The sequence below is a fragment of the Leguminivora glycinivorella genome, chromosome 10 (assembly GCF_023078275.1).
Source record: "Leguminivora glycinivorella isolate SPB_JAAS2020 chromosome 10, LegGlyc_1.1, whole genome shotgun sequence".
Classification (NCBI taxonomy): domain Eukaryota; kingdom Metazoa; phylum Arthropoda; class Insecta; order Lepidoptera; family Tortricidae; genus Leguminivora; species Leguminivora glycinivorella.
Window position 1 is genome coordinate 14,196,133 of NC_062980.1, and position 25,489 is coordinate 14,221,621.

The 25,489-nt window shown below is 37.3% G+C and overlaps 2 long non-coding RNA genes across 2 annotated transcripts; one reads left to right on the plus strand and one right to left on the minus strand.

Moving 5' to 3' along the window:
• Positions 1–3,249: 3,249 nt before the first annotated feature.
• Positions 3,250–5,120, plus strand: LOC125230468. Its single transcript, XR_007177520.1, has 3 exons — positions 3,250–3,328; positions 4,285–4,329; positions 4,945–5,120. It is a non-coding gene; the product is annotated as an uncharacterized LOC125230468 (long non-coding RNA).
• Positions 5,121–19,614: 14,494 nt separating this feature from the next.
• On the minus strand, positions 19,615–21,956 carry LOC125230716. The gene is made up of 6 exons (XR_007177550.1): positions 21,908–21,956; positions 21,476–21,506; positions 20,876–20,919; positions 20,088–20,106; positions 19,840–19,876; positions 19,615–19,695 (listed from the first exon to the last, which is right to left on the minus strand). It is a non-coding gene; the product is annotated as an uncharacterized LOC125230716 (long non-coding RNA).
• Positions 21,957–25,489: the final 3,533 nt, after the last annotated feature.

Sequence of the window (25,489 nt, forward strand, 5' to 3'; positions counted from 1 at the left end):
ATTGGAGGACCCAAATTCTGAAAATGCACCATAAAAACCACCAGTATTTCCATCATGTCAAGATTCCCCTTTCAAAATTACCCGAGCATTTCTGTGATTCGGAATTACCCTAATGCACCTTACATTGACGGAAATCTGGGCTCGGAGGCTTAGAACTTTAAAAGCAAATTACAAATCATTTATTCAGCAAATAGGCCACAGGGGCACTTTTACACGTCAATAATAAGTATACAAGTTGAACTGAAATTACAATTGATAATATTAATTCTAAGTTCTAACTAAAGTATTAAAGCAGCAGTAAAACGTCAATACTTAGTCCTCCAAGTTTTCTTTAAAATGTGTCATGATTGTTGCTGTTCCTATGTTAATATGAGAATGCATAAATTTGATTCGCCTTTCGTTACAACATTAACACTTTCGAAACCGGGCTCTACGCGGCGCTACGACATTTTCGCTACATACGGGGAAACCCATGTAATCGGCTACGCTTCTACGAGCGGTGTGCCCGACAGTCGGGTTCTTGGTAGCGAAAGTGTTAATAAATACAAGTTGTTCACTTTATTCCGTAATTTTTTTGCTTGTTTAATTTATTAACCATTTCAAAAACATATTTTATTCTCACTTAATCAATATGCTATTAAATGTCTACTAAGTCTACTTTAAATAATATTACATCATTTCATTGCTAGTCAGTATCTCTCTGGACCGTAATAAGGTAAGCAAATAGGTACTTATCAATAAAGAAAGAAAATTATTAAAATTGAAATCTTATGATCATCATTCGCCTGCCCTTATCCCATTCATTTGGGGTCGGTGCAGCATGTCTTCCGCTTCCATACCTCCTTGAAATCTTATGATATTTACTATGTATGGCAACTGACTTCTCCTTTTTAGGGTTCCGTAGTCAACTAGGAACCCTTATAGTTTCGCCATGTCTGTCTGTCCGTCCGTCCGCGGATAATCTCAGTAACCGTTAGCACTAGAAAGCTGAAATTTGGTACCAATATGTATTTCAATCACGCCGACAAAGTGCAAAAATAAAAAATGGAAAAAAATGTTTTATTAGGGTACCCCCCCTACATGTAAAGTGGGGGCTGAATTTTTTTTTCATTCCAACCCCAACGTGTGATATATTGTTGGATAGGTATTTAAAAATGAATAAGGGTTTACTAAGATGGTTTTTTGATAATATTAGTATTTTCGGAAATAATCGCTCCTAAAGGAAAAAAAAGTGCGTCCCCCCCCTCTAACTTTTGAACCGTATGTTTAAAAAATATGAAAAAAATCACAAAAGTAGAACTTTATAAAGTCTTTCTAGGAAAATTGTTTTGAACTTGATAGGTTCCGTAGTTTTTGAGAAAAATACAGAAAACTACGGAACCCTACACTGAGCGTGGCCCGACACGCTCTTGGCCGGTTTTTTTTTACTATCGAAGACTTTACTTACCAACTAGGATCCAACATACTTAGTTGTATAGTGAAGATATTATTATATTGATAACCTTATAAACTCATAACAAAATGTTCTGCTTTAGAAAATGTCAGTTCTTTAAAGGAATATGTTTATTGTTGCTACAATTTCGGACCACTGAAATATGTTCATTTGACATTGATTCTCCCTTTCACCCCGTCTTACTTTTGGGTTCGGACAATCTCTTGCGACGATATCACGATAACGGATCGCTATGTGTCTCTATCGCGCTTCCAAATAGCGTGACAGTGATAATAGGCTAGTTTCCTACTAGTCAAATCAGCTTCTTTTTAAGAACTGTCGAAACGATTTTCTAATATGGAATTACTATGAAATACTGAGGAGTGACGTCACATCTTTGACTTATCACTATCACTACATAGTATAAAACAAAGTCGCTTTCTCTGTCCCTATGTCCCTATGTGTGCTTAAATCTTTAAAACTACGCAACGGATTTTGGTGCGGTTTTTTTAATAGATAGAGTGATTTTATAGGAAGGTTTACATGTAGTTATAGTACCCGTGCGAAGCCGGAGCGGGTCGCTAGTTAAATATAAATTATGTTTAAACAACCTACTGTCCATATTTTTTAAACAACCTACTGTCCATATTTTTCTTCTAATTATGTGGTGCTTTATTTCGTGCACTGCATAAAATATTTTATTTAAAGTATAGAAAACTAGCCTACATATTGTGTAAACGATTGACACTTTGGCTACAGTACAGCATTTTACTAAAATATTTTTTATTTGATTAGTTAAGATGGTTCGCGCAGCACTGATGATCGTGGTAACTTTATTGCTAATGATCGCCGTAGCAAAAGTACAGGTACCTACGTTAAATTTTCTTTGAATTGATCTCCTTTTAATTATCCCCCGACGCAAAAACGACGGGGTGTTATAAGTTTGACGTGTCTGTCTGTCCGTCTGTCTGTCTGTCTGTCTGTCTGTTTGTCTGTCTGTCTGTGTGTGTGTCTGTCTGTGGCATCGTAGCTCCCGAACGGATGGAACGATTTAGATTTAGTTTTTTTTTGTCTGAAAGCTGTGTTAGTCGGGAGTGTTCTTAGCCATGTTTCATGAAAATCGGTCTACTATGTCGCAGTGGGGGGTTTTTTCAAAATTTTAATTTTGTAATACTAATAGTTTTTAAAAATGTTTGTTTCATCTTCAACGGGTTTACTAGTGAAATTTTTAGTGTGATGTTTTGATAAAGTGAAATTATGGTTTGCTTTTTTAGGGTTCCGTAGTCAACTAGGAACCCTTATAGTTTCGCCATGTCTGTCTGTCCGTCCGTCCGTCCGTCCGTCCGTCCGTCCGCGGATAATCTCAATAACTGTAAGCATTAGAAAGCTGAAATTTGGTACCAATATGTATATCAATCACGCCAACAAAGTGCAAAAATAAAAAATGGAAAAAACTGTTTTATTAGGGCACCCCCCCTACATGTAAAGTGGGGCGGATATTTTTTTTTATTCCAACCCCAATGTGTGATATATTGTTGGATAGGTATTTAAAAATCAGGAAGGGTTTACTAAGATCGTTTTTTGATAATATCAATATTTTCGGAAATAATCGCTTCTGAAGGAAAAAAAAGTGCGTCCCCCCCCCTCTAACTTTTGAACCCTATGTTCAAAAAATATGAAAAAAATCACAATAGTAGATCTTTATAAAAACTTTCTAGGAAAATTGTTTTGAACTTGATAGGTTCAGTAGTTTTTGAGAAAAATACGGAAAACTACGGAACCCTACACTGAGCGTGGCCCGACACGCTCTTGGCCGGTTTTTAAACGCTAAAATTCCATAGTCCTTTTACAGTGTCAAAAACATACTTGTGAAGGCGTTCTTACAGAAGTCAGACCGTAAGTAACTAATACCAGCATACAAGGCATTAAATGGATGTCTTGGACTTATTTATTCATAAACCTATCCGTTACGAAGAAAGTTTATTATTTTGTACAAAATGAGAAAATTCTCGGAGGTCGCGGGTTCGAACCCCGGCTCGTACCAATGAGTTTTTCAGAACTTATGTGCGAAATGTCATTAGATATTGCCAGTCGTTTTTCGGCGAAGGAAAACATCGTGAGGAAACCGGACTAATTCTAATAAGGCCTAGTTACCCTTCGGGTTGGAAGGTCAGATGGCAGTCGCTTTCGTAAAACTAGTGCCTACGCCAAATCTTGGAATTGGTTGTCAGAATGGACCCCAGGCTCCCATGAGCCGTGGCAAATGCCGGGATAACGCAAGGAGGATGAGACAACTCTCGACGCCAACGTCCCGCCCCCCTCCCATCCATAAAAATCAAAACCGTTGCATCCAAATAAAAACTCTACGTTCTGAAATGAGGGTGTAATTTGTTGGGATAAGATGGGCTATAAAATTTGTAACGCGTGCGCACATTCTGTAGCAAAATACGCCGTGTCTTGCGTGGGCGACGGTCGCGCGACCGTCGCCGTCGCGTCTCATACTTCCATATCGATAAGGTTTGATTTCGTATGCGTCGCATCGCCGTCGCGCGACCGTCGCCAACGCAAGCTACGGCGTTAGAGGTATAAAAATAATGTGGCGCGTGGGGAGAGTTAATCCTAGAGATTGTTTATTTTGAGGCACTGTCACTCGCATGGTGTATTTTTCGGAAATTGAGGAGAATTTTGGTAAATTTTAAACTAAGCAGGTACACTACTTTCATATTGTTTTTGATACAGTATCAGCGTTATGATCGCCTCCTTAAATATTCATAAAAATACGGCATGTGTAATTGATGTAAAATTTAATTTATTTCTTAATCTAAAATGTGATTTTGATTGTTTCTCAAAAGGCAGGTAAACCAGGCACTTTGGAAACCATACTTCGTTAATAACGAGTAAGATCTATAGTCAAAGTATTCTTTTATTTTGTTCTCAACCGATTCTCGTAAAATTTAGTGACCAGCGTAGCCGAATGCACAAACGCTTCACGAAACGCTCACGAATCGTGAGCGAATCGTGAACGAATCGTGAGCGAATCGTGAACGAATCGTGAGCGAATCGTGAGCGAATCGTGAAGCGTTTGGGCATTCGGCTACGTAGGTACACTGATTTTTTCTCGAGCCAGTTTTGGTTATTTTTTTTGATGTGGAAAATGCAATAAATAGTTAAGCGCTATAAGTACCATCGTAACTTCAATGTGACAACACTGACAACACTTTAACTTAACTTTATTGGCATCAAGAAAATCGATTTTTACTTTTGCGTTTTCTGTGTAGATTTATCGCTCACTGGCCTGTTTTAACCTTCTTAGTTGGTCGTGGGTGTGTGGTTGGATTTTATTTACGCTCAAGTGGATTAAAGAACCTTTTAAGGGTAGATTTTGTCTATATTTATTCAAATACCTAAAAATATAGACAATAGGCACAGCTCGTGTATAATAGGTAGGTATTATTAGTTTTCAGACTAATATCTAGAGAGGAAGTGCCCCACCAGATTATTTTATTTCACAGTGTCACTACAGATTCCCGTACTTATAATTGGCTAGCTGGTCATAGAGGTCGTCACGCTAACAAAAGGAACCCCTTAAAAGGACGGATTCAAAGAAGATTAAGAATATATGAATCAATCTGGATATAACTACTGAATAATATGTTTATCGCGAATAAACTGTGTATATTATATTATAGATATATTTATTTCAATTTGTAAATTTACACTATGCATTTAAGGGTTAACAGCATTGTTAGTGCGTTTTCACATTGTCCGATCCAATATCGGATGTAGGACCGATATCTCATACATTACAGGCGCCATCTTGAATTTTTCCCATTGATATCCTTCCATTCTTTCCGACATATCGGATAGTATAATGTGAAAACAGACTTACGTTTAATAAATATCTAATAATACAAAGTCAAGTCTGAACACAACTATGTTGACACACTTTTGTCACAATGTCGTTTTTTTTTTCAACCCCTTAATGCCGTGGAATTAATATGTTTTGCGAATCCTTCTCTTCCGCGCAAGATTCATTAGGTATTCTGAATTTTGGCGTAGGCAACTTAGGCCCAACATCTAGCGTCTCGCGAGCGTATCATCGAGCCAACTGTATGGCAATGCCTGACGTCGCGTCGACGCGAGGGCCACGCTAGGTCTTTTTATACAGTTGGCCCGACGCTACGCTCGCGAGACCCTAGATGTGGTGGGGAGGGCGGGACGGGGACCCTATATGCAGACAGTCAAAGTACAAAGACGGAGAGATGATTGAAACTAAAAAAAAAACCGGCCAAGAGCGTGTCGGGCCACGCTCAGTGTAGGGTTCCGTAGTTTTCCGTATTTTTCTCAAAAACTACTGAACCTATCAAGTTCAAAACAATTTTCCTAGAAAGTATTTATAAAGTTCTACTTTTGTGATTTTTTTCATATTTTTTAAACATATGGTTCAAAAGTTAGAGGGGGGGGACGCACTTTTTTTTCCTTTAGGAGCGATTATTTCCGAAAATATTAATATTATCAAAAAACGATCTTAGTAAACCCTTATTTATTTTTTAATACCTATCCAAAAATATATCACACGTTGGGGTTGGAATGAAAAAAAATATCAGCCCCCACTTTATATGTACGGGGGGTACCCTAATAAAACATTTTTTTCCATTTTTTATTTTTGCACTTTGTTGGCGTGATTGATATACATATTGGTACCAAATTTATCCGCGGACGGACGGACGGACGGACGGACGGACGGACGGACAGACAGACATGGCGAAACCATAAGGGTTCCTAGTTGACTACGGAACCCTAAAAAGGCTAACGCCATCGTAGGCCACGTCTTTGCCTTTGGCTAGTCTGTGGCCAAGAGTAAGCCCATTTATAATAATAATAAAAAAATGTAATAATATTTTACCCTCGTAATATAATTTAGTGTCTTTTTGTATGCAAAAAAATAATACTGTCTTAGCGTACAAAAATGTCATTATGGTCCCTCCTAGCAGGAAAGAAAAGTGCCACTTTAATTCATCATATCAGACCCTTTAGCACAACTTGCCTTGTCTCGCGCGAGTCCATACATCAAGCGCGACTTCAAGTATGGACAAGGCAAGTTGTGCTAGAGGGGCAGGCCGCTTAGCCGCATGGCATTTCTGCGACGCGAGACACCACCGAAACTCCGTAGAAATTAGGGCTCCCGGTCGTGACCGTGTATCGTGAACACGTAGCCGTACGCACGTTGCCGTGATACACGGCAACGGATTTCTGGTTCGTTCGTCACGTGAAAATAAATCACGTGAAATTAGCGTACGTACGTACGTAGATGCGTACGTACGTACGTACGAATTCACGTGACACGCCCGGTCCGCCAGCGGCGTTTCATGAGAGAAGATAAGATCGGATGCAGTCTCTATAAGTTATGAATAAAAATGTAAGTATCGTGAGGTTATATCTTAATTACTTTTGAATTAAAATTTATATTCAATACTGCGGTTTTTCAAATATTAATATGTAAGTAATAAATAAATATAACCGAATAAACGATCCGGGGTTTCCGATAGGCTTAATTTAGAAGTGGTTATTAAAATACCAACGATATGGGTAGGTAACCTTTTGTAAGGGTAACTGCTAGATTTGGTAACCGTTTCAGATAAAGTTTCCTTCCAGTCATTTGAGTTTTTTACTCTATCCAAAAGTATTCAACAGTTGTAATTCTAAATTCAACTTATTATTGAATAACCACTGTTAGCATTGTCTCTACGCTACAACCGACGCTTCGAGTTCAAATTCAGAAAATGCTTATACTTTCACTAAAATATTACTTTTATGTTAAGGCACTATACCATGACTAATTATACCTTATCCTTTGTTAAGCTTATCTGTTGAGTGGTTGTGGTTGAAAAATACCATGCGTTAACATGGTAATATGGGCTTAACCATGCACCGTGATACCTTTGAATCTGCTTATTATGTGTCTGCAGTGTTCGTTGACAAAAATTCTCTAGTTACCCTCTGATTAATAAGATTTAATAGGTAGATAAGTATACACGGTACCATTCAATTATTGATGAACGGAATATGAAATTTGTCAATTTAGTATAAAAATTAAGAATGTGACGATTGGATGACATCCACGGAAACGTAATTTTAACACATACCTAGTTAATAATTATGTTATACATTTTACGCCAACTTAACTGTTATAGCCACCATTTAATTAGGTAATTACGTTATATAGTAATAAGATTGATGGTCGTAAAAAAAGTCTACTTTAAGAGTGTTCAAGGCGCAGGATTATCATTTTATTGTTTCAAACTGTTTCAAATTGTTTCAAAAATAATAATTAATATAATAACTAAGCCATTTATTACTGATTGATTAATAAAGTGAGCTTCGTTATACTATTTACATGCAATAACTTTAAAATTATTTTTTCATGGTATTTAAACTTAGACCTCTGCTGCTTTCATTTACTTATCATGGATTTTACCTATTTAAAAATAGTTATTTGTTATACAAGGGGGCAAAGTTGTATTTTAACACACGAGAAGTAAAATACATTTGCACCCGAGTGTAACACAAAACTTTTCCCCTCACTACAGCGAGGAAACTACAACGCAAAAAAATGCGTTTATAACTGTTTCCAGTAGTTCCACAGGTGGTAAATCATCTTTATTACTAGATTCACCTACTTTTGTCAATTTTAAACCAGTTAATTTGACTTTATTCAAGGTCAAATTACTTTACCCACTAGTGGATAAAATGCGTTTTTACCCGCTGATATTAAAGGACAAAACACGTGTTTCCAAGCTAGTGAGGGGAAAATTAACTTACTCGTTTGATGTCGTAACAGTAACAGTAGATTTCAAATGAACTGACGTTAAATGCCTCGCGATAGATCCTGTAGTACCATGACGACACGGAAACTCATTGTTTGTCCGATCCTTGCAGAGAGTACATAAAGCTGAATCTCCGACTCTGGTGGCATATCTCCACACCAAACTTCTCTTCGTTGTTAAGAGTTTCAAACATTAACAGTAACAATACAAAAACTGAACAAAACAACAACGACAATAACTTTTAAATTCACCGCTAAAGTAAAGTGTCAAGGCCTTCAAGTGTTGATCAACTGGGATCTTACAAGTGACTAATTGAAATAAACTAAAATTCTAATCTGCCCCATCCAGATTAAAAAAATCCCAAAAAGTAAAAATAACACATCGCTCACTTCACTCAGCTTCACGTACAAAAGGCTGCTCGTAAATCTTACTGTCTTTATTACCACGTGGTGGAACTGCACTTATTATTTACAAAATACAACCACAGTAAGATAGCTGAGCTCGTTCGTCAAACAATACAGCGCTTTAAAGGAATATACTATCTAAAAGTATTATTTAATGTACCGTAACTGATAAGAACTGCAGCTATTATTTTTTTTGTCTTAACCGTGGCCCCGCGCACATGTGTGCATATTTTTTTTACCTGGAGTATAATAGACAATAGTCATCGTCTCAAAGATTCACAGAACTTGATCTTTTGTTCATCTACACTGCTGTTTGCCTTGTTTACATTTAAGATTACGTTATATTCTTACATAGTAGCAAGCTTAAATATTAATTAATTAAAGCCACTTGGTAGGTAAATCACTTTTTATAAAAATCTTTTTCATTTTCATACATAATAAATGAAAGAATAAATGTGAAAACCTTAAGAATAACATAATAATGCTTCACCAGAAATATATGGCTAAGCGTCGTGTTCCTGAATTTCATTAGAACTATTGTCCCGGATCCGTAAGTTCACATTTTTGACACATTTGTTTTGATGTATGTTGCGATGTGGCTAAGACGTATCGTTTGCCAAATGTAACGATTAATTTCGAATTGGTTGAATCGATTAGGCCCTATGGACAAGGAGGCGCTTAAACAAATAAACGATTTATATCAACTTACTGAAATGTCATTTAAATCGTAATTACACTCTGCCACAGCACTATTTTAAAAATAAAAATGAATGATAAATGTCATAATAAGTAAATCTTGCGTTATAAATTAATATCGTAAAATACTTACTAACGAAGATCCGCAAAAATGTAACATGTTTTAGATTATGTTTGAAGTAAGCGAAATATTGTTTTTAAGTACTTGATTTTTTTAAACCATTATTACACGATTTTACATTTTGTGGGCGCTGTCATGTGTGAAAAAGAGGTTCTTACTCTTCTTACAGCTCTGGGACAATATTTACTCCATACTATACTAAACTGTCACCACTTACAGTTTTAAGTTAGTGTCGAGTATTTGAGGATTCTGACGGCACATGTCAAAAAAATAAACAATATTAGGCCGTAACGTAACACAGCGAATAACGCCATAAATCACTTAATCTTCTCTTATAAAACAAAGTCCCCTGCTGCGTCTGTCTGTGTGTTTGTGATAAAGTCAAGAACTACTGAACGGGTTTTCATGCGGTTTTCATTTATGAATAGAGTAATCCTTGAGGAAAGTTTAGGTTTATAATTTGTTAAAGTTTTGTTTGAATTGGTTAAAATATGACGATATTTTCTAATCGAGTTGGACAAAATCCCGCTGGCTGAGAGCTTTAATCGAAAACGCTGCCAAAACCGTTTGAGCTATATCAAAATAATGTATTGGAAAATTGTGTCTCTCTAACAGGTCTACAGAAAAGTCCGCGATGGCATATATCTATCTTTTACGGATAACTTATTATAACAATTTTGATGATAATCCCCGTGCGTAGCCGGGGAGAGCCGCTAGTTATATGTATTGTATAAAAATCGAAGCAAAACATAAATATAAGTTTAATTCATACGTAAAAAACTTTCGTCCAGTATTATTTAAGTATAGGTACTAAGTGATAATTCAATAGTAGTCATGATTTGGTTTTCTCCCGGGCGTGTTGAATCTACAAAACGTACGATAAGTACCCAACGGAACCGCCACCCGAAGCTCTGCACACGAACGTAGGTTCGGGTCGGGCGGCGGCGTGTCACGGCCCGCGGCGTGTCACGTGTCACGTGAATCCGGGCGCTAAGGCAAGTACGTACGTACGAGGTACGTACCTTGCCGTGTTCGTGAAATTCGTGATCTTAGTACCGCCGGTGTTAAGGTCACGTAGCTACGGTTCGGCGTGAATCACGTGTATCCAGAGCCCTAGTAGAAATGTAGTTTGGCTTTGTCGCGCCAATAAGCAAGAGCGATAGATATAGATAACTACGAAAGAGATATTATCGTGAGCGTTTCGTGAGCGTTTGTGCATTCGGCTACGCACACAGGGAAGAAAAAACCCTATAGTAGTTATGTAAAACGATCAATATTCATCACAAGACCGCAAGGAAATACAATTTGAAAAGTATATATAGTCCAAACAAAGTTACTTATAATATAATGCTTTTTTTTGAAAAGAAAAATAATGTTCACTGCACGTGTATCGTTTGCACTCCGCAGCTTAATTGCACAGCGAAAACTACATTAATTAAGTACTAGCTATAACAAATTAACCGTGATGTTGCGTTAACTGCCCAGCATGTTTAATTTGTTTCCAATCCCAAGAAGTGTGTTCGATATCATAAAAATATTTTCACAAAATAGGGCAGTGCGCAGATTTTACGCCAGTTTATTGCACGGAGCTATAACTTCAGGTTCGTAAGCATATCTTGAATCATAATTGTATACATGTCAATAGTTATTTTTATCATAAATTCTTATCATAGTCTCTTATTGGCCACTTTTCGAGTCACAGAGAAACATGCTTCTGCAGAAACGTACGAACGAACGTGTCATACTATTTCAGTCAGTCACAGTACAAGACATACTGACAGTGATTGAATTAGCATGACAAATACAAAAGTTTCGGGAAAAACACGAAGGAAAATCTTTTCGCACGACTTTCGATTTTTCTCGGTAAAGGTACTGATGTACCTAATGATTATGAGAGAACGGGGAGTTTTAGTGTTATAAGAATATAAATAAATAAATAAATATTATAGGACATTCACACAGATTGACTGAGCCCCACGGTAAGCTCAAGATGGCTTGTGTTGCAAGTACTCAGACAACGATATACTCGTAATATACAAATACTTATATACATAGAAAACATCCATGACTCAGGAACAAATATCTGTGCTCATCACACAAATAAATACCCTTACCGGGATTCGAACCCGGGACCGCGGCGAAGCAGGCAGGGTCACTACGCGCTAGGCCAGACCGGTTGTCATAATAAAATATGATAATAAATGCACAAAAATTTTACATTTTATATATTTGACAAAGGTTAAGTTTTAGAAATCTCAAAGCGCTTTAGGTGTTGTTTTCCTTAGTCTAGCAAATGTTAACATTTTAACTTGCGTATTTTAAAAATGAGTATGTTTTGTTGTCCTACTACTATTTTATCCTAGTTTTATAAAAAATATAAATTTAAAAAACAAATGCCGGATTTTATGCCGATAAATGATCGACAAGTCAATTTTAATGAAACGTCAATCTAGGGAGACTATATCCAAACGAACGAATTCATACACTTTTACACTGAGACAAAACACAACCAGTTTTCATGTTCGTTCAACAAGTTTTTTGGTTAAAATAGCGCCTACGTGCTCTTTGGTTCAAAAAACAAGCTACTTGTCATTTGAATCGGCAATATATTTGAATCAACAAGTCGATTTTATAAAAACAACCTGACACGTCATATTGTTTTAAACATACGTTTGGCTGATTCAAACGGATAAACCGCAACAAGTCGAACTTGTTAAATTCACAATGCAAATTTCTCTCAGTGTAAGTTTACATAGGAAACTATTAGAGTCATGCTATTGTAAGTTGGCAGCCATTTTGACTAGTTTTGACACCCTCGCTGTGCAAAGGTAATTTTAAACGTCAAACTTATCGAAGTTCTAACCTATGACGAATCTATGACGTTTACTTAACCCGTGCACAGGGGTGGCTATAATAATAGTCGCCAACTTAGTTTGGTCCGAATCTGTTTCCTTATAAGGGCCATTTTTAGGGTTCCGTAGTCAACTAGGAACCCTTATAGTTTCGCCATGTCTGTCTGTCCGTCCGTCCGTCCGTCCGTCCGTCCGTCCGTCCGTCCGTCCGTCCGCGGATAATCTCAGTAACCGTTAGCACTAGAAAGCTGAAATTTGGAACCAATATGTATTTCAATCACGCCGACAAAGTGCAAAAATAAAAAATGGAAAAAAATGTTTTATTAGGGTACTCCCCCTACATGTAAAGTGGGGGCTGAATTTTTTTTTCATTCCAACCCCAACGTGTGATATATTGTTGGATAGGTATTTAAAAATGAATAAGGGTTTACTAAGATGATTTTTTGATAATATTAGTATTTTCGGAAATAATCGCTCCTAAAGGAAAAAAAGTGCGTCCCCCCCCTCTAACTTTTGAACCGTATGTTTAAAAAATATGAAAAAAATCACAAAAGTAGAACTTTATAAAGGCTTTCTAGGAAAATTGTTTTGAACTTGATAGGTTCCGTAGTTTTTGAGAAAAATACAGAAAACTACGGAACCCTATACTGAGCGTGGCCCGACACGCTCTTGGCCGGTTTTTTTCAAGGTTGTCCACCTCCCTTTTTTTGTAACATGGGTATTTTTTTACTTGATTCATACTCTGAATTGCGAGGTCTTTCGATCCTGATAGGAAAAAAAAATGTCCCACGATTTCCACACATTTTTCAAACCTTCCATTCGGATTCCATTACCGCCATGCAAAATGTATGAAAAAACCGGCCAAGAGCGTGTCGGGCCACGCCCAGTGTAGGGTTCCGTAGTTTTCCATATTTTTCTCAAAAACTACTAAACCTAGTTCAAAATAATTTTCCTAGAAAGTCTTCATAAAGTTCTACTTTTGTAATTTTTTTCATATTTTTAAAACTTATGGTTCAAAAGTTAGAGGGGGGGGGGGGGGGACGCACTTTTTTTTCCTTTAGGAGCGATTATTTCCGAAAATATTAATATTATCAAAAAACGATTTTAGTAAACCCTTATTCATTTTTAAATACCTATCCAACAATATATCACACGTTGGGGTTGGAATGAAAAAAAATGTCAGCCCCCACTTTACATGTAGGGGGGGTACCCTAATAAAACATTTTTTCGATTTTTTATTTTTGCACTTTGTTGGCGTGATTGATACCAAATTGGTACCAAATTTCAGCTTTCTAGTGCTAACGGTTACTGAGATTATCCGCGGACGGACGGACGGACGGACGGACGGACGGACGGACGGACGGACAGACAGACAGACATGGCGAAACTATAAGGGTTCCTAGTTGACTACGGAACCCTAAAAATGGTAACGAAATTGGAAAAAAACCTTGGGACACTTTTTTTCTCCTATTAGGATTGAAATAGCTCGCTATTCTGAGTGGAAACCACATAAAATTTTCCAAATCCAGAAAAAGTGGCATGGACAACTTTGAAAAAAAAAGACCCATTAAGTTTTATTTTGATTCAACTTTTACGTTTCAGGAAACATGGTTCGCAGAGTGTTTGTCATGATTGCTCTGATGCTAGTGGTTGCCATCACTATAGTACAGGTGTGTTGTAGGGCAATAGATAGATGATAAAACATCGGGCCGTCCCTATCGCACTTACATATAGTGCGATAGGGACGGCCTGCTAATTTGTTATTTATCGCTCGACCATAATTGCCTGCCTGGTTTTACTTAATATCGACATGAAATAATACACTAAATCTGCTTTCCTTCTACCTTGTATTTTTAGGTATTATTAGGTGTTAAAAACGTAGACAAATAAATGGCGCATTTTTTTGTAGTTATGAATGTTGGTTAGCCGATTTTCGAAAACTTTACGCTGAGGCGGCGAACAACTTGTCGATTTTAAAATGACACTTCTCGCGTGTCATACGACACATGCAAAAAACCTTGATGACACACCTCTCGTGTCATCTGCACAGAAATGGTTAACCAAGCAAATACAAAACTAGCCGATCTGTTACTGGCCGACCTGTTTTTAACCTCTTCATTTGTTCGTGTAATACGTTCGCTGTTATTTTACCACTATTTTGTCTTTAGGTGGATTAGCCTCTCTTAATTTCCTGGTTTGATATTCTTTTTTTCTGCAGTGTATCGATATTGATAATGAAGACGAGGACCATTATCGGTTAGTATAAAGAAGAAAAATCAAATGTGGCACAATTAACTATTAAATGTGTATAAAAGGTATAATCAAAGAAATTAATTCTTTGATGGTATTATTTCCAGTTCATCACTAAATATGTATAACTACAAAATACAAACCTTAAGTAGGTTTGTATTTGATATAAGATATAAGTAATCACTTACATAAGACATTTACATCACTCCCAAAATATAAAAAAATACAAAAGGACTATCTTAGTTTTTAGCATTATTTCCATGTTTTAACTTTTACCATATTTACTTAATTGTTAATTTATTTGGTTCACAGCAAATACATGAATGGAGGTATAGATATACCCAGGTTCGTAGTTAGGGTCCCGGATGTTAATTAAAATCAGCCCGGTAGCCGAATGGCATTTCTGCGACGCGAAAAGCCGCAGAAAAGGCAGTCTGGCTCTGTTGCGCCATTACGCAAGAGCGATAGAGCTACGAAAGAGATATTATTGGGAGCGTTTTGTGAGCGTGTGTTCATTCGGTTGCTCACACTGTTCTTTAAATTCATGTACAGTCAACCAATTGGAACCCTAGGCCACTGTAGAACTATGTCATAGTGACGTTAATAAATCAGACTGTAAGAAATCTGTTACTGCTTGTCATTTTGACATGGTTGTAGAGAGGCCATAGTTCCAATTGGTTGTCTGTACAAATCTAGTCACCCTCCCCGTGTTCCCCATTTGGTGATGGGTTAAGAATTTTACCAACCCTTTCCTCCCGTGGCTGTCGTGGAAGCCGACTGCGGGTTCATTTGCGCTGTGATGAGCCAGTCATTGCAGTATTACGATTAAATTTTCTTTCAATCTCAGTGCAAAGTGTGACACTGAAACTTCAGCAGTTTCATCTTCTCCTTTTCGGAATACAGGCTTGAATGACGTATGTATTTTGTTTTACTACATTTCTAACTTCAATATCGTTTGCCTCACAGCTTGATGAATAAGACTTTTATTCTACTTTCATGATCTATCATGGAAGTTGCGTGAAAGCGTTGAAAATGTACTTACTACTTACTACTACTTACTTGGCTGGCGCGATAACCCTAAACGAGTTTTGACCTCCAACACAAGAGCACGCCATTTGACTCGGTCTTGAGCGATATCGCGCCAGCTTTCGCCGTCGCCGAGCTCACGGAGGTCTACCTCCACTCTATCCGCCCAACGATATTTTGGGTGTCCAGCAGGACGGCGTCCAATCGGTCTCCCCAAGTAGGCCTTTTTGACTGCCCGATCTTGGACAAACTCGATCGTGTCAAAAATGTAGTGTTTCCATTTAGGTCAGATATTCAATTAATTTAATAATATCTGGGCGACCGAGCTTCGCTCGGTTCTATTTTAATATATCACGTCTTTAGATAAAAAAACTCTTATAAATACAAAAACAAAAAAAAAGACCAAAAACAAAAACTTAATTTCTGGACGGGATTCGGAACCCTGACACCTACGATCTATCTGCGTACATTAGACCGACCTCGTACGACTGAGCTAAGCGGAATCGATGCGCGCGCGGCGAAATTAACGACTATATTTTACGTTTACTAACGCGAAAGAAAAACTTATGAAAACTCGAAAATTCGCGTTTTCCGGGATCTAAGGCTACGCTAGATCGATTTTTCACCCCCGAAAACCCCCACATAACAAATTTCAGCGAAATCGTTAGAGCGGTTTCCGAGATCGTCGGTAAAATCGCTGTCAATAGAAATTGTCAACAATGTAAACAAACTATTTTTTTAAATATCAATATTCTAGCACAATTTTATTATTTTTTCTACTCCCGTGTTGTTATTCGTCATTTACCGTGTCGTGCATAGATCGTTAAAACCCTACATAAAAGATGCCCGCCCCCGCCCGGCGCCCCGCGCACCCACGCATACGATATAGCTCTTAAAGCATTGTTAGGTAGCCTTTAAGGGATATAGCGGGCCGCGGGGCGCCGGCCGGGGGCGGGCGGCGGCGCGGGGAAGTGCGAGCGACAGGGTGAGTGCAGAAACATTGCAGAGGACAAGTCAAAATACTTATAGGAAACAGTGCTAATTTCACGAAAGTTATTCTAGAAAACGATTCAAAAGTAAGTGCATGGTCGTAGAAAAAGTATTGTATGCAACGGTGTTTAACTGAGTCAAAAAATACTCGTGGCGTCTTAATAACAATTTTCGGCTTCGCCTCAAATTGTTACCCACGCCACTTGTCTTTTTTGACCTCCTTTAAACGCCTGTTGCATAAAATACTATTAAAGGTTGAGGATCATAATGTGTCACGAATTGATTAAATAACAGTCAGTTTAGTCAGTATCTGATGAGTTAGAATGGAAATTAAAGACATTTTGACTACGAGGTTTGTTTACATTGTTCACAAATTCTATTGACGGCAACTTTATATATAAATATATAAATAATTAAATAAATATACAAGAATTGCTCGTTTAAAAGTATAAGATTCACTACGAGTAACGCAGTAACTGAAAGTAGACGCATTATCTTTGTATATTCTTTTCTGAAAATTATACTTGTACTTTTGGCGCAGTGGTCATAGAAATGAAAAACACTATTAATTCCACAGTAACCTGCCAAACCCACGCGGTGGTCCTCACAGATTATCACATGTTTCGAAGAAAAAACTAGGAATCATATTCCTGAGTAAGTCCTATGTTTTAGATATATCTATCTTTATGATTTGTTCCAGAAGGACAGGGTACGTAGCCGAATGGCACAAACGCTCACGAAACGCTCACGAAACGAAACGCTCGTAGATGTTTATCTCTATCGCTCTAGCGTATTGGCGCGACTGAACCAGACTACTTTCCGCGGCGTTTCGTTGTCGTTTCGCGTTGCAGAAATGCCATTCGGCCACGGCACATGGCGATGGTGAGATTGTAGGTAAACTTCTGGACCAGCAACCACGTTAATAATGATGTGTTTGACAGTACATAAACCATGAAATAAACATGAATCTTACTTATTTTATTATTTTTACAGATTTCGATTAATAACATCGGACTGCCTTCTAAAACAAGGTTTTTTCATTGAATCAATATATCAAATAATAAATTTTACGGGCTACGTTTTGTAGCATATTGTTGCATATTATTTTTCAGTACCGATGGTGCATTTTTTTCGCACTAGTGCGAGAAGTGATTCATTATATGTCAGGTCGAAACCTCGGATGGCCATCCTGTACTGAAAAACGTCGTACGATACACGTGCGAAAGGGAAATTCGTAACTCGTGTCGATTTAAAACGCTCCCTTCGGTCGTGTTTTAATTTATCGCCATTCGTTTCGAAAATCCTTTTTTACGTACTTGTATCGTAATACCTACATTATATTATATACCGGGTGGAAGATAATGATGACGGCTCATAGGCTACAATATCTCGCCTTTGTGGTAAGCCACATTTAGAAAACTCAAACTACATTTGGAAAATAATGCCAACCCAAAAATCGTTACATGTCAGAATATTGTAAGATTTTGAAGACCTATCTGCTCTATTAGTAAACTTCTTTAATTATCAATTATGTGACTTATTCCTTAATATTAATAGTTATTTGTTATACAAGGGTGCAAAGTTGTATTTTAACACACGAGAAGTAAAATACATTTGCACCCGAGTGTAACACAAAACTTTTCCCCTCACTATAGCGAGGAAACTACAACGCAAAAACTGCGTTTATCACTGCTTCCAGTAGTTTCACAGGTGGTAAATCATCTTTATTACTAGATTCAACTACTTTTATCAATTTTAAAGCAGTTAATTTGACTTTATTCAAGGTCAAATTAATTTACTCACTAGTGGATAAAATGCGTTTTTACTCACTGGTATTAAAGGACAAAACACGTGTTTCCGAGCTAGTGAGAGGAAAATACCTTTTCACCACACCAACTGGTAAAGGCTTTCTTTGCTATTCGAAAACAGATAGCAAAATTGCATTTTATCCACAAGGGGGCAAAGTAATTTCATAACAATTTTAACTCGATGTCTTAATCTGACTGCTAGATTTTACCTATAAATGATGATTTTGGATCATGAATATTGAATAAATTGATGGATTTCATTTATTTTGATGTTTTATGTCAGTATTTTGTTCGTGTTGGTGTGGTGAAAAATTTTGTGTTTCACTCGGTGGCAAAGTTTGTTTAACCTTCGTGCCTTGATACCCTCGCAACGCTCAAGATTCCACTTTTTGAACCACTCGCTACGCTCGCGGTTTATACTACTTTGCCCCCTTGTAAAACAAATAACTATTTCATTACGGAACCCTAAAAAATGAGTAAATCCTCACTTTTTAGTGAAATGTACAAAAAATTTAATATTTTAATTATATTTATATTTTCAGATAAACATCATCAATACATTTACGGAATACCTTACAAAAAATTTCATGTCATAATTCCCGCAGTAAAAATATTTTCATGAAAGTGGATCGAATTTTTATTTAAACTGAGTTTTTTAGGTTACCTTTGACAAAACAAATAGGAATAAACAATTTGGTATTATGTTCATAGTTAGACCGTTTTCACATTATCCGATCCGATATCAAATGTCGGAAAAAAATCAAGATGGCGCCTGTAATGTATGGATTATCGGTCCGACATCAGATATCGGATCGGATAATGTGAAAACGCACTTATACTGTAGGTAGGTAGGTACAGTGGAGTTCATAAATATGTGTACATTTTTTCGCCTTATTGCATCGAGTGAAGAAATGTACATATATTTATGAACTCGACTGTACATTACGAACAAGTGCGGAAAAGAGTGTTTTAAATCGAGACGAGTTATAAATTTTCTCTCTGAACGTGTATTGTAAGACGTTTAACAGTAGATATAAATATAGTATAAATCTTTAAAATAAATATAACATAAAAGGGGACAAATAGAAACCTAATATGACGACCAAGGAAGCAAAACCCAAAAATGCTTATTAAAAAACGTTAATTTATCTTAAAAGTTAATATAATTATTCTTGTCATGTTGGGACTAAAAAAATACTAAATAAATTCAATTAAAGAAAATATTTTTTTTATTTCAAATATTTTGCTGTTTATAGTTGCTTCACTAAGATGATTGATGATTTTTCGATCTGTTGACAAGTAATTTCATAATTAGTGATGGAATAAACGATAAATATGATAATGTGAAAATGCTCTTATTATGAATATTGAAGCAGTATGTAAACTCAATATGACTCCTAAATCCATATTGTAAGCAATAAAATGTTACGTACCTACTGTCGTCATGATGTCCTAGCCTGTTGACCTATCCTGTAACAAGGAACAGACACAATACAATTTAGAATATTCTTGAAACAAAACACTTTGGGCCACTTGCACCAATGGAAATGGAGGGTTAACCCACCATTTTATATGGAATTTGACAGATGACAGCCCACTAACCCCGAGTTAAATGTTTAATGCAAGTAGGCCTTAAAAAAATTGCTCAAACCTACATATAGGTAATTAAAAAAATACTTACCTCGCCTGCTACAAGATTTCTGAAAAAAAGATGATGACTACACGTACAATACAAACAATAATAAAAGCATTTAAGATATTTCAACTATTTTCCTATTTTTTATGTACGAGTACTTAAGTTAGTTTACGTATTATATATAGGTAACAAGTTAAGGATCGAAATTCTTTAAAATACTAGTTCTATTGGCTGGGTGCACGATGACAGCATCACCTAGCGGTTACAACTACGGCGGACTTTGAAACGCCAAATGGCTTTCTGTCAATACGAAGAGTACGTAAATAAACAAATAATTTTAATGTATTAGCATAATGTTTAATTAGATCGTATAAATTTATAGTGTCGATAATAACATTCACCTTTTTAAACTCCGTTTAAAATTACAAAATCAATAAATTTCAGGTAAGTACACACGGAGTTTCTCACGGTTGAGTTCACAAAATGTAAATAAAGAAGTAAAACGATTTTAGGTAATAACGCATTTCATATACCTCTATATTGGAGACGATTATTTATGCCTGCAATTTTTGTCTATTTTAAAAATATGTTGTTTTAAAAGTATGTTAGTATACTTACTTTTTCCTCTTACAGCGATTATCTATTTCATTTGTTGGTATTGTTTCCAATTTTGCTTGTGCATATTTATAAAATTTGTGATCACTGTTTTTCCCAGTGTTCGTACAGTTAGGTACGTAGCAAGCTAGCAAGTATCGTGACGCATATTTATTTATTTTTACTTTAAATGCACGGATACGCAAATTTCGCTGTAAAAAGTGGTACACACCACTTACCTCATCATTTCTTGTGCCCGTTTGTGGATAACTCCATTAGTATTCTAGGTAAGGAAATAAATATATAGATAGGTTAGATGGGGTAAGGACAAAATACTGAGGCAAGACCAATTGTAGCGAATCCCCATAAGTAAAAAATATGAATATAATTTTTGCTCTTAGCGTTCTCCGTTTGCGTTTATCACTATTGTTCTTCTTTAAATTTTCATCCATTTCTCATACGTTGTTTAACTACAGAAATCCTTTGGTTACTTTCAGTCTCAATTATCGTATTTATCATATTTTTATCGAAGAAATTATTAAAAATTTACGAAACTCCAGCATTGCCGGGAAATAGACCATGATTACCTTTTTGATTTTTGTCGAGCTACCGATATTTCGACGCAGTTGCATGCATCATGATCACGGAAAACTGACGAAGGCGGGTGGTATCGGGAGCTCGACAAAAATCAAAAAGGTAATCACGGTCTATATCCCGGTCAATATAAGTCTAATGAAAATAACTGTGAATCATTCAAAACTCTGAAATAAAAGCTTGTCATAGTAAAACGTGAAAAAGTTTATTTACAGCTCTATTTTTCATAAAATATTTAATCTTACCCCGGTCACGTCTTCTTCCTCCAGACGTGCCCTGTAAATCGATACCACATTTTTTAAATATTTATTTTTGGAAACAAACATTGTAGAACATGGAAAAAATTGACCAGTTACATTTGTCCCCCAGTCGAGATTTGCCCCGCTGTACCTAACATTAAACTGAGGCGTAAGGAATGTTCTCAATTAATAATGATTCATAAGATGAACCTTGCGTTATCCCGGTATTTGCCAGGGCTCATGGCAGCCTGGGGTCCGCTCTGATAGATAGCTAAATAAGTAATCTCCATTTTTTCTGCACTATAAGATCAGACAGATATAAGTGGGATATGAATTTGTACGTAGGCAACAACTACTTAAAATGGTTTGCCTAATTAAGTCCCGTTTGTATAAAATCAAAAAGCGTGAAGTTTAATATTTTTTTGTTTAAGTACTCACTTCAATAACTCGCGCAAAAGGCTATGAGCCTCCGTGAGTCCAGACTGTTAACAAAAAAAAGTTAAATTAATTAGGTAGGTAAGTTAACATAATTTTAATCTAATTATAGTAATATTATAAATGCGTAACCGCTGAACCAGTAAAGTTTTTCTGTTAAAAGCGGACATATTCTTATTTACCTTCGGCACTATTTGATCGACAATAGCACTGTCGATAGCATTCTGTAAAAAAAAAAAGCATTTGTTCATTTCATATATCATTTCATCATCACTATATTACGTTTCGTCGTTGCGAACGGACGTGCTATAATTGTTACTCGCAAATTAAATCGTGTGCAAAAATATTGCCCCAGATCGCGATCGCGAATGCATCAAGTGCGTTTCTGTGTCACGCGTGTTTGTGCAGACTTATTGACTATGTTAGTTTAAATAGTAACTAAATAACTTATTGAAATGGATAGTAACGGCCAGAGCCCCTTTGGCAGGAGTTCAAAAATACAGCGTAGTCCTCCATCTACCCCTGTGCCGCCGCCCGCTGTTGAAGAGAATGCGCAAGCGCCCAGCGACCAAGAGCAAGTACTATCGACGCATGATATACAGCACTGGATAAAGTACATCGAGAAGTCCCTCAAGGAGATATGCGCCATTGCTAAGGAAGGAAAATTAAACTCGGACCAAAAAAGTCGTGTACACGATATCTGCCGCGGAGTTTCTTCAGGAACATCTCAAATGGCAGTCCTGTATCAGTCTCTGAAACAGACGGCTCGCCTGCAGCGCAACACTATTGACTCCCTTAAAGACAACCAGACAGTATTGTGCAGTATCCAGGCCCTACAGGAATCGATAGAGAAGTCCTCGAAAACCTGCTCTCCTTCCCCGAACTCGCCCTCCTTCGCCGATATGGTCAGATGTACCTCCAAAAACCTGGTCCAACCCGCTAATTTGAGCTCAGTAGCAATTTACCCTACTGACAAGTTGAAATCAAGTGAGGAGACAAAAAACCTTGTCCAAAAGCTTATTAAACCTGAGCAGATGAAGCTTCACGTCAGAGCTTTACGCAAGGTTAAAAATGGCGGCGTAATAATTAGCACGGAATCCAAGGCTGATATAGAGAAGCTCAAGGAACAGTTTCAAAAAACACCTGCAGATCTGACCATCGATGAGCCCCGTAAACGCAGGCCCCGGATAGTCATCGTCGGCGTACCAACTGCACTGCCAGAACAAGAGGTTTTCAGTTGCATTTTCGAGCAAAATTTAGCCGATAAATTGACGGATACCACCAGAGATAAGTTCCTAGCCTCTATTAAACTTAGCCATAAATCGGGGAAAAAAGATGCTGAGACCGTCAACTACGTCATCGAAGTTCCAAGCTTGATACGCAAAGCCCTAGTATCCCAAAGTCGAGTTTTCGTCAACTGGTCTTCCTGCCCTGTGAGAGATTTCACCATTGTCACCAGATGCTTCAAATGCCAGCAGTTTGGACACGCCGCGAAATCCTGTAAGCAGGCAGACAACACGTGCGGGTATTGCGGCGACTTGGGGCACTCGGACAACGAGTGCTCAAAAAAGCGGAGCCCCCCGATGTGCGACCTGCAGATTTTTCAAGAAGCCCCACAATCACAAAACAGGTGACCTTGAATGTCCTGCCAAGAAACAGGCTGAGCAGAGATACATAAATTCTATAGATTATGAAGGCGCCTGCTGAGCGCCACTCCTAAGATCGCTTCTTGACTTTACACACAAGGTATACATACTAGGTTATATATATATATATATTTTATTTATTCTTTAGCTTCATTTATAACTTTAATTACTCAGATCAATGAATACAACTATAATTAGCGATTTAGATACATTTTCAATATCAACTTCTAATTATTGTAATGTTGAATGCTGCAAACAAAGTCTATCCGGCTATACTAAACCACTAACAATACTAACTCAAAATATTCGTAGTATCTTTAAAAATATAGATAATTTGTCTGTTTTACTACAACGACTTAACCACCAATGCGACATAATTGTGCTGACTGAGTGCTGGCTAACTAAAAACGGCGGCAACCTGCCTGCCCTTGACGGATATGTAGCCTTCAGCAGTAAAATTAATCACAACCAAAATGACGGGGTAGTTGTTTACGCTAAAAAACTCTCGATGTCGTGATTGAAGAGACGAATTTACAAGACTGTAACAACCTACTTATAAAAATTGGCTCAGATATGACCATAATAGCTATATATAGATCACCTTCATTTAAAAAAATAGACGGGTTTCTAAACTCCCTAAGCCCCCTACTTCACACATTAGAATCTTCTAAAAATGTTGTCCTGATAGGTGATATAAATATAAACATTCTTCCAGAATGCAGAGACCCAGCAACCCAAGAATACTTGAATTTCTGCTCCTACCATGGCTTACTCCCGGCTCATACCCTTCCCACGCATCAGAGCGGGTCTTGCTTAGACCATGTCATGCTTAAATCCCAGATACCATCTTTGACATTAGTTACTAATTCTTCACTCACTGATCATAACGCCGTACTACTAACCTTTAACCTCAAGGCTGCGAGATCGCAACACAAGCATTTATTTTCTAGAACAAATTTCAATAAACTCGAGAAAGATTTAAATAATATTGACTACGACCCGGTTTATAATTGTGCTGACGCTGATGTTGCTATGTCATACCTAATACAAAACATACAAAATGCCATCTCTCGTAACACAAAGTACACTCGGCCAAACAAAAAAATGCACAATATTAAACCATGGATTACTCCGGGGCTCATACGCTGCATGCGGAATAGAGACAGACTACATTTGAAAGCTAAATCAAACCCGGACAATTCTATATTACAGATCACTTACAAAAGGTACCGAAATTTTTGCAACGATCTCCTCAAAAAAATTAAAACAAATTTCGAAAAAAGTGAACTTGAAAAGGTTGGCAAGGATACCAAAAAAGTCTGGAACCGAATAAAGAACTTAGCATTTACTCCAAAAAATAATGACTCCTCTGCCTTATTAACTACACAAAGCTCTCCACTTTCATCTGCAAATTATGCTAATGATTATTTTATTAATGTAGGCAAAAATTTAGCTGACAAAATATATGGACAGTTGGACAGCCCTAGCTCACATTATTTTCCTGCGACCACTAACCATAGCTCTAAGTCTTTTGTACTGCTTCCAACCGATGACTCAGAAGTAGGGCTCTGGATACACGTGATTCACGCCGAACCGTAGCTACGTGACCTTAACACCGGCGGTACTAAGATCACGAATTTCACGAACACGGCAAGGTACGTACCTCGTACGTACGTACTTGCCTTAGCGCCCGGATTCACGTGACACGTGACACGCCGCGGGCCGTGACACGCCGCCGCCCGACCCGAACCTACGTTCGTGTGCAGAGCTTCGGGTGGCGGTTCCGTTGGGTACTTATCGTACGTTTTGTAGATTCAACACGCCCGGGAGAAAACCAAATCATGACTACTATTGAATTATCACTTAGTACCTATACTTAAATAATACTGGACGAAAGTTTTTTACGTATGAATTAAACTTATATTTATGTTTTGCTTCG